Consider the following 11053-nt stretch of genomic DNA (forward strand, 5'->3'; position numbering starts at 1 on the left):
GTAACCACCACCACAGTCAGGATACAGAACTGTTCCCTCATCCTAAATAACTCCTGATGATGCCCCTCTGTAGCTACTCCCACTCCCCATCCCTAGCTCCTGGCATCCACTGATCTGTTTGTCACTGTAAGTTTGTCTTTTCAAGAATATCATATTCATAGAATCATACAGTATATAACATTTTAAGACTGACTTCTTTCAGTCGGCATAATATCTTTGAGACATCCAATTAATATATCAATAGTTCATTCCTTTTCATTGCTGAGTAGTATGCAATTGTGTGGATGGATCTCAGTTTGTTTATCCATTCAGCTGTTAAAGGACAGTTGGACTATTTCCAGTTTGAAGTGATTATGAATAGAGCTGCTATAAACAATCATGCTCAGTTTTTTGTGTGAATATATGTTTTCATTTCACTAAAGTAAATACCTAAGAGTGGAATTGTTGGGTCATATGTTAAGTGTATATTTAACTTTATAACAACTGCTAAACTGTTTTCCAGAGTGGCTATACCATTTTGCATTACCAACAGCAATGAATGAGAGTTTCAGTTGTTCTGTATCTTTGCCAGCTATCTAGTATTATCTCATCATAGTTTTAATTTGCATTAACCCAATGGCTAAAGATGTGAGTCTATTTTTCATGTGTTTATTTGATATCAATGTGTCCTCTTTGATGAACTATCTGTTCAAATCATTTGCCATTTCTGAACAAGGTTGTTTGTGTTTTGACTCTTGAGTTTTGAGACTTCTTTATATATTCTGGATACAAGTACTTTGTCAAATATGTGATTTGCAAATATTTTCTTCCAGACTTTAGTTTGTCTTTTCATTCTCTTAACATTCTTTAACAAACAAAAGTTTTGAATTTTGATGAAGTCCATTAATCTTTTTCTTTTCTCATAAGAATGATCAGTGGTTTTATTTTTATTTATTTATTTAATTCATTTTATTTTTGGCTGCATTGTGTCTTCATTGCTGCGTGGGCTTTCTCTAGTTGTGGCAAATGGAGGCTACTCTTCGTTGCGGTGCATGGGCTTCTTATTGCAGCTATTTCTCTTGTTGTGGAGCACAGGCTCTAGGCATGTGGGATTCAGTAGTTGTGGCATGCAGGCTCAGTAGTTGTGGCTCAGGGGCTTAGTTGCTCGATGGCATTTGGGATCTTCCCAGACCAGGGATCGAACCCATGTCCCCTGCATGGGCAGGCAATTCTTTTTCTTTCTCTTTTTTTTTTGTATTCCACATAAAACTACTTATAATTTTTTTTTTCTACAGCAGGTTCTTATCAGTCATCAATTTTATACACATCAGTGTATACATGTCACTCCCAATCGCCCAATTCATCACACCACCACCAGCACCCCCTGGCAGCTTTCCCCCTTCGGTGTCCATATGTTTGTTCTCTACATCTGTGTCCAAATTTCTGCCCTGCAAACCAGTTCATTTCTACCATTTTTCTGGGTTCCGCATATATGTGTTAATATACGATATTTGTTTTTCACTTTCTGACTTACTTTACTCTGTATGACAGTCTCTAGATCCATCCACGTCTCAACAAATGATCCAATTTCGTTCCTTTTTATGGCTGAGTAATATTCCATTGTGTATATGTACCACAACTTCTTTATCCATTCATCTGTCGATGGGCATTTAGGTTGCTTCCATGACCTGGCTATTGTAAATAGTGCTACAATGAATATTGGGGTGCATGTGTTTTTTTGAATTATGGTTTTCTCTGGGTATATGCCCAGTAGTGGGATTGTTGGATCATATGGTAATTCTATTTTTAGTTTTTTTAGGAACCTCCATACTGTTCTCCATAGTGGCTGTATCAATTTACATTCCCACCGACAGTGCAAGAGTGTTCCCTTTTCTCCACAACCACTCCAGCATTTGTTGTTTGTAGATTTTCTGATGATGCCCATTCTAACTGGTGTAAGGTGATACCTCGTTGTAGTTTTGATTTGCATTTCTCTAATAATTAGTGATGTTGAGCATCTTTTCATGTGCTTCTTGGCCATCTGTATGTCTTCTTTGGAGAAATGTCTATTTAGGTCTTCTGTCCATTTTTTTATTGCGTTGTTTGTTTCTTTAATATTGAGCTGAATGAGCTGCTTATATATTTTGGAGATTAATCCTTTGTCCGTTGATTCATTTGCAAATATTTTCTCCCATTCTGAGGGTTGTCTTTTCATCTTGTTTATGGTTTCCTTTGCTGTGCAAAAGCTTTGAAGTTTCATTAGGTCCCATTTGTTTATTTTTGTTTTTATTTCCATTACTCTAGGAGGTGGATCAAAAAAGATCTTGCTGTGATTTATGTCAAAGAGTGTTCTTCCTATGTTTTCCTCTAAGAGTTTTATACTGTTGGGCCTCACATTTAGGTCTCTAATCCATTTTGAGTTTATTTTTGTGTATGGTGTTAGGGAGTGTTCTAATTTAATTCATTTACATGTAGCTGTCCAGTTTTCCCAGCACCACTTATTGAAGAAACTGCCTTTTCTACATTGTATATCCTTGCCTCCTTTGTCATAGATTAGTTGACCATAGGTGCGTGGGTTTATCTCTGGGCTTTCTATCTTGTTCCATTGATCTATGTTTCTGTTTTTGTGCCAGTACCATATTGTCTTGATTACTGTAGCTTTGTAGTATAGTCTGAAGTCAGGGAGTCTGATTCCTCCAGCTCCGTTTTTTCCCTCAAGACGGCTTTGGCTATTCGGGGTCTTTTGTGTCTCCACACAAATTTTAAGATTTTTTTGTTCTAGTTCCATAAAATATGCCATTGGTAATTTGATAAGGATTGCATAAAATATGTAGATTGCCTTGGGTAGTATAGTCATTTTCACAATATTGATTCTTCCAATCCAAGAACATGGTATATCTCTCCATCTGTTGGTGTCATCTTTAAATTCTTTCATCAGTGTCTTATAGTTTTCTGCATACAGGTCTTTTGTCTCCCTAGGTAGGTTTATTCCTAGGTATTTTATTCTTTTTGTTGCAATGGTAAATGGGAGTGTTTCCTTAATTTCTCTTTCAGATTTTTCATCATTAGTGTATAGGAATGCAAGAGATTTCTGTGCACTAATTTTGTATCCTGCAACTTTACTAAATTCATGGATTAGCTCTAGTAGTTTTCTGGTGGCATCTTTAGGATTCTCTATGTATAGTATCATGTCATCTGCAAACAGTGACACTTTTACTTCTTCTTTTCCAATTTGTATTCCTTTTATTTCTTTTTCTTCTCTGATTGCCGTGGCTAGGACTTCCAAAGCTATGTTGAATAATAGTGGTGAGAGTGGACATCCTTGTCTTGTTCCTCATCTTAGAGGAAATGCTTTCAGATTTCACCATTGAGAATGATGTTTGCTGTGGGTTTGTCATATATGGCCTTTATTATGTTGAGGTAGGTTCCCTCTATGCCCACTTTCTGGAGAGTTTTTATCATAAATCGGTGTTGAATTTTGTCAAAAGCTTTTTCTGCAACTATTGAGATGATCATATGGTTTTTATTCTTCAATTTGTTAATATGGTGTATCACATTGATTGATTTGCATATATTGAAGAATCCTTGCATCCCTGGGATAAATCCCACTTGATCATGGTGTATGATCCTTTTAATGTGTTGTTGGATTCTGTTTGCTAGTATTTTGTGGAGGATTTTTGCATCTATATTCATCAGTGATATTGGTCTGTAATTTTCTTTTTTTTTGTAGTATCTTTGTCTGGTTTTGGTATCAGGTTGACAGTGGCCTCATAGAATGAGTTTGGGAGTGTTCCTTCTTCTGTAATTTTTGGGAAGAGTTTGAGAAGGATGGGTGTTAGCTCTTCTCTAAATGTTTGATAGAATTCAACTGTGAAGCCAACTGGTCCTGGACTTTTGTTTGTTGAGAGATTTTTAATCACGGTTTCAATTTCATTACTTGTGATTGCTCTGTTCATATTTTCTATCTCTTCCTGGTTCTGTCTTGGAATGTTATACCTTTCTAAGAATTTGTCCATTTCTTCCAGGTTGTCCATTTTATTGGCATAGAGTTGCTTGTAGTAGTCTCTTAGGATGCTTTGTATTTCTGCGGTGTCTGTTGTAACTTCTCCTTTTTCATTTCTAATTTTATTGATTTGAGTCCTCTCCCTCTTTTTTTTGCTGAGTCTGGCTAATGGTTTATCAATTTTATCTTCTCAAAGAACAAGCTTTTAGTTTTATTGATCTTTGCTATTGTTTTCTTTGTTTCTGTTTCATTTATTTCTGCTCTGATCTTTATGACTTCTTTCCTTCTGCTAACTTTGGGTTTTGTTTGTTCTTCTTTCTCTAGTTCCTTTAGGTGTAAGGTTAGATTGTTTATTTGAGATTTTTCTTGTTTCTTGAGGTAGTCTTCTATAGCTATAAACTTCCCTCTTACAACTGCTTTTGCTGCATCCCATAGGTTTTGGATCGTCGTGTTTTCTTGTCATTTGTCTCTAGGTTTTTTTAAATTTCCTCTTTGATTTCTTCAGTGATTTCTTGGTTATTTAGTAATGTATTGTTTAGCCCCCATGTGTTTGTGTTTTTTACGTTTTTTTCCTGTAATTCATTTCTAATCTCACAGCCTGGTGTCAGAAAAAATGCTTGATATGATTTCAATTTTCTTAAATTTACTGAGGCCTGATTTGTGAACCGAGATGTGATCTATCCTGGAGAATGTTCCGTGCGCACTTGAGAAGAAAGTGTATTCTGCTGTTTTTGGATGGAATGTCCTATAAATATCAATTAAATCTATCTGCTCTATTGTGTCATTTAAAGCTTTTGTTTCTTTACTTATTTTCATTTTGGATGATCTGTCCTTTGCTGTAAGTGAGGTGTTAAAGTCCCCCACTATTTTTGTGTTACTGTCGATTTCCTCTTTTATAGCTGTTAGCAGTTGCCTTATGTATTGAGGTGCTCCTATGTTGGGTGCATATATATTTATAATTGTTATATCTTCTTCTTGGATTGATCTCTTGATCATTTTGTAGTGTCCTTCCTTGTGTCTTGTAACATTCTTTATTTTAAAGTCTATTTTATCTGATATGAGTATTGCTACTCCAGCTTTCTTTTGATTTCCCTTTGCATGGAGTATCTTTTTCCATCCCCTCACTTTCAGTCAGTATGTGTCCCTAGGTCTGATGTGGGTCTCTTGTAGACAGCATATATATGGGTCTTGTTTTTATATCCATTCTGCAAGCCTGTGTCTTTTGGTTGGAGCATTTAATCCATTCACGTTTAAGGTAATTATCGATATGTATGTTCCTATGACCATTTTCTTAATTGTTTTGGGTTTGCTTTTGTAGGTCCTTTTCTTGTCTTGTGTTTCCCACTTAGAGAAGTTCCTTTAGCATTTGTTGTAGAGCTGGTTTGGTGGTGCTGAATTCTCTTAGCTTTTGCTTGTCTGTAAAACTTTTGATTTCTCCATCGAATCTGAATGAGATCCTTGCTGGGTAGTGTAATCTTGGTTGTAGGTTCTTCCCTTTCATCACTTTAAGTATATCGTGCCACTCCCTTCTGGCTTATAGAGTTTCTGCTGAGAAATCAGCTGTTAACCTTATGGGAGTTCCCTTGTATGTTATTTGTCATTTTTCCCTGGCTGCTTTCAATAATTTTTCTTTGTCTTTAATTTTTGCCATTTTGATTTCTATGTGTCTCAGCGTTTTCCTCTTGTGTTTATCCTGTATGGGACTCTCTGCCCTTCCTGGACTTGGGTGGCTATTTCCTTTCCCATGTTAGGGAAGTTTTTGACTATAACCTCTTCAAATGCTTTCTCAGGTCCTTCCTCTCTCTCTTCTCCTTCTGGGACCCCTATATTGCGAATGTTGTTTCATGTAATGTTGTACCAGTGGTCTCTTAAGCTGTCTTCATTTCTTTTCATTCTTTTTTCTTTATTCTGTTCCACAGCAGTGAATTCCACCATTCTGTCTTCCAGGTGACTTATCCGTTCTTCTGCCTCAGTTATTCTGCTATTGATTCCTTCTAGTGTATTTTTCATTTCAGTTATTGTATTATTCATCTCTGTTTGTTTGTTCTTTAATTCTTCTAGGTCTTTGTTAAACATTTTTTGCATCTTCTCAATCTTTGCCTCCATTCTTTTTCCGAGGTCCTTGATCATCTTCCCTATCATTATTCTGAATGCTTTTTCAGGAAAAAAAGTGCCTATCTCCACTTTTAGTGCCTATCTCCACTTCATTTAGTTGTTTTTCTGGGGTTTTCTCTTGTTCCTTCATCTGGTACAGAGCCCTCTGCCTTTTCATCTTGTCTATCTTTCTGTGAATGTGGTTTTTGTTCCACAGGCTGCAGATTGTAGTTCTTCTTGCTTCTGCTGTCTGTCCTCTGGTGGATGACCATTAATCATTTTTTAAATGGATCATCCACTTGGTATAATGTCTAAGAATTCTTTGCCTATTCCCAGGTCATGAAGATTTTCTTCTGCGTTTTCTTTTGAAAGTTTTAAATCTTTACCTTTTTCATTTAGATCTATGAACCAATTTAAGTTCATTTTTGTATGAGATATGAGGCTGAAGTTGAAGTTTTTTTTTTTTTTTTGCCTATGGATGTCCAATTGTACCATTTATTGAAAAGACTGTTCTTTCCTCCATTCAATTGCCATTGCACTTATGTCAAAAATCCTAATAATCAGGAATGCCAATGTCTGAGGGAAGGAGAAGATGGATATCTCAGCTCAAGCAGAGAGATGGCATATTCACACATCCTCCACTTTTTTGTTTTATTTGGGTCCTCATGAGATTGTATGATTCCCACCTACATTGGGGCAGGCCATCTGCTCTATTCTGTTCACCAATTCAAATGCTAATCTCTTCTGGAAACACTCTCACAGATCCACCCAGAAATATTTTCACCAGTGATCTGGCATCCCTTAGCCCAGCCAAGCTGACACATAAATTGCATCTTCTTCTGGGTCTGCCAGTGCTTCCTATGCTTTTGACAAAATTTTCTAAAAGTTCCAAGTTTCCAAACTTTTGAGATGGTCTGTTGCAAAGTAAGAGAGATGTTTTTCCTATGTTTCCCTCTGTCAGAGGAATCCCAAAGCAATTTTTCTTTTTCTACATAGTTCTATAAATAATTTAGTAAACAGTTCTTTCCGTTTTTATGCTCTACTTAGTTTTTGGTCTAAAGTTCAATGGAGACTATGTTGGGAGACAATTTTTACTGGTGGACACCAAACTCTATTAAGAATTCTCCCTCCTTTACAGTATTAAGATTTTATTGTTTGATAAACTTTATTACTCCTGGATCCTTCTTCCCTGAGGATGAATTTTCTTCCTGAAGGTGCCTCATTTTCCTGTAAAAGAACATATGTTGAGGTCATCCCACCATTTCCCCAGGCATGCCAGAAAATTCTAAAGTACCCATGAGAGTAGGTTTCTGGAAGGTAAATCCCTCCATCAGTTTGCCAATTATTTTGAACTTCCAGTTAAACTCAAGCTTAGATATTCCCATCCTCAATATAATTTCATGTAACATAATACCTGAAACATCTCTGGGGAAAAATAATAATATTAACTCTACAGGCAAGAAGGCTAAGGCTCAAGCTCATTAAGTAACTTGCCCAAGAGATTCCTAGATTTAGGATTTAAATGCAAGTCTTGTGACTCCAAATACTATTACTCTTTCTATCAAACCATAAACAAAGGCTTAGCAATCATCCCCAGTGATCAGCTGCAAAACTGCCTACCAATGCCAGTGTACTCCATCAATTATTCAAGCTCCCCTTGCATGGTGATGTATAGTAAAGGCACAGCAGATTCTGAATACAAGTTGGCTTGACCACAATATCAATGAATTTTTACATAGCAAAGAAATTAAGGCCAGAGACATTGTAGCCACAAAGAACCCTATTTGAGTTCTACTTCATCCACTTAGTTACATTTCTTTCTCTGTATAAAATAGGGGTAATAAGAACTACCTCATAGAATTGTTAAGACTAAGTCAGCATGTAAAGTTTTTAATCCTGTCCCTAGAATGTAACACTTCCTCAATAAATGCCAATTGTTATTGATTTATTAATTAATTATTATTATATTTTGAATATACTATGTAATATGGTAAATATATATTTGAGCATATTAAATAAATTGTAGTTAATATGTCTTATTCTTTATGAGTAACAACAAATTATCATGGGTAATGTTTCCACAGTTCAAGAAATCTCCAACATTTGCAATTAGATCAATTTGAAAACAGCACTTGGGATAACATCAAACTGGACTGAAGAGTAGGGTTCAGGAAATGAGACATAAAGAAGAAAGTTTCCTCAAAGAAATGAATTAAAACCTGGTTAGGATTTATGCTATTCAGAGGGTATTGAAAATAGTAGAGGATTAAATTTCAGCCATCTTTACTCCAAAGAAATATATAAAGCAAAAGTTAATTTGAGCTACATTTTCATTTCAAGGTATTATTTTAAAAATTTCATTATTAGCATCCTCACTCTGTTGCTGGGAAGTAAAATAAAACCATCATCCTTGTCCCTTGTATCAGTTGCTGATTCTATTTTGGTAAATGCTATAAGTGAAGGTTTATCCCAAGCACATTTTCTTTTTCTTTTCTATGTTTTGGAAAGAAAACAGATTAGGGAACAAAATACTCCTTGTCCCAATAGTCATATTTAGAGACACTAATCATTAGAAGAAGATAATGTTGAAAAATCAACCTAAAAGGAACTTATTAAGTGCACTTATGTTGAATGGTAATGTGAATTTAGATAAATATATAAATAACACAGAGCATTGATTGTCTAGTTAAGACAGAACTGAGAGATAGCCTCAGCCACCAGAGGGCAGACAGCAGAAGCAAGAAGAACTATAGTCCTGCAGCCTGTGGAATGAAAACCACATTCACAGAAAGACAAAATGAAAAGGCAAAGGAGACCTTCAAGACGACAGAGGAGTAAGATGTGGAGATCACCTTCCTCCCCACAAATACATCAGAAATACATCTACGTGTGGAACAACTCCTACAGAACACCTACTGAACACTGGCAGAAGACCTCAGACTTCCCAAGAGGCAAGAAACTCCCCACGTACCTGGGTAGGGCAAAAGAAAAAAGGAAAAACAGAGACAAAAGAATAGGGACAGGCCTGCACCTCGGTGAGGGAGCTGTGAAGGAGGAAAAGTTTCCACACACTAGGAAGCCCCTTCACTGGCGGAGAGGGTGGGTGGCGGAGGGGAAGCTTCGGAGCCACGGAGGAGAGCGCAGCAACAGGGGTGTGGAGGGCAAAGCGGAGAGATTCCTGCACAGAGGATCAGTGCCAACTAGCACTCACCAGCCTGAGAGGCTAGTCTGCTCACCCACAAGGGCAGGTCGGGGTTGAGAGCTGAGGCTTCAGCTTTGGCGTTCAGATCCCAGGGAGAGGACTGGGGTTGGCTGTGTGAACACAGCCTGAAGGGGGCTTGTGTGCCACAGCTAGCCAGGAGGGAGTCTGGGAAAAAGTCTGGAACTGCCTAAGAGGCAAGAGACCATTGTTTCGGGGTGCGTGAGGAGAGGGAATTCAGAACACCGCCTAAACAAGCTTCAGAGACGGGCGAGAGCCGCGGCTATCAGCAGGGACACCAGAGACGGGCATGAAACGTTAAGGCTGCTGCTGCAGCCACCAAGAAACCTGTGTGAAAGCACAGGTTACTATCCACACCTCCCCTCCCGGGAGCCTGTGCAGCCCACCACTGCCAGGGTCCCATGATCCAGGGACAACTTTCCCAAAAGAACACACAGCATGCTTCAGGGTGTTGCAACATCACACTGGCCTCTGCTGCCGCAGGTTTGCCCCGCATTCTGTACCCCTCCTTCCCCCTGACCTGAGTGATCCAGAGCCCCCTAATCAGCTGCTCCTTTAACCCTGTCCTCTCTGGGTGGGGAACAGATGTCCTCAGGGAACCTACATGCAGAGGCAGAGCCAATTCCAAAGTTGAACCCCAGGAGCTGTGCAAAAAAAGAAAAGAAAGAGAAATTTCTCCCAGCAGCCTCAGGAGCAGCAAATTAAATCTCCAAAATCAAATTAATGTATGCTGCATATGTGGAACACCTGAATAGACAACGAATCATCCCAAAATTGAGGCAGTGGACTTTCCAAGCAAATATAGACTTGGGGTTTGCTTTCTGCATTTAATTTGTTTCTGGTTTTATGTTTATCTTAGTTTAGTATTTAGAGTTCATTATCATTGGTAGATTTGTTTATTGATTTGGTTGCTCTGTTTTTTCATATATATATAGATATATTTTTTTTTCTTTTGCTCTTTTTGTCAGTGTGTATGTGTATGCTTCTTTGTGTGATATTGTCTGTATAGCTTTGCTTTCACCATTGGTCCTAGGGTTGTGTCAGTCTTTTATTATTTTTTTTTGGTAACGTTTTAAGCACTTGTTATCATTGGTGGATTAGTTCTTTGGTTTGGTTGCTCTATTACTTCTTTCTTTCATTCATTCTTTTATTCTTTCTTTCTTTTTTATTTTATTACTTTTTAATTTTTTTAATTTTTAATAATTTTTTTATTTTTTATTTTAATAACTTTTATTTTATTTTATTTTATTTTATTTTATTTTATTTTTCCTTTCTTTCTTTCTTTTTTTCTCCCCTTTCTTCTGAACGTGTGGCTGAGAGGGTCTTGGTGCTCCAGCCAGGTGTCAGGCCTGTGCCTCTGAGGTGGGAGAGCCGACTACAAGACATTGATCCATTAGAGACCTCCCGGCTCCATGTAATATAAAACAGCAAAAGGTCTCTCAGAGATCTCCATCACAACGCTAAGACACAGCTCCACTCAAGGACCAGCAAGCTACAGTGCTGGACACCATATGCCAAACAACATGCAAGACAGGAATACAACCCCACCCATTAGCACAGAGGCTGTCTAAAATCATAATAAGGACACAGACACCCCAAAACACACCACCAGATGTCCTTCCCATCAGAAAGACAAGATCCAGCCTAATCCACCAGAACACAGGCATCAGTCCCCTCCACGAGGAAGCCTACACAACACACTGAACCAACCTTAGCCACTGGGAGCAGACACCAAAAACAAAGGGAACTATGAACAA

The sequence above is a fragment of the Eubalaena glacialis genome, chromosome 3 (genome assembly GCF_028564815.1).
Source record: "Eubalaena glacialis isolate mEubGla1 chromosome 3, mEubGla1.1.hap2.+ XY, whole genome shotgun sequence".
Lineage (NCBI taxonomy): Eukaryota > Metazoa > Chordata > Mammalia > Artiodactyla > Balaenidae > Eubalaena > Eubalaena glacialis.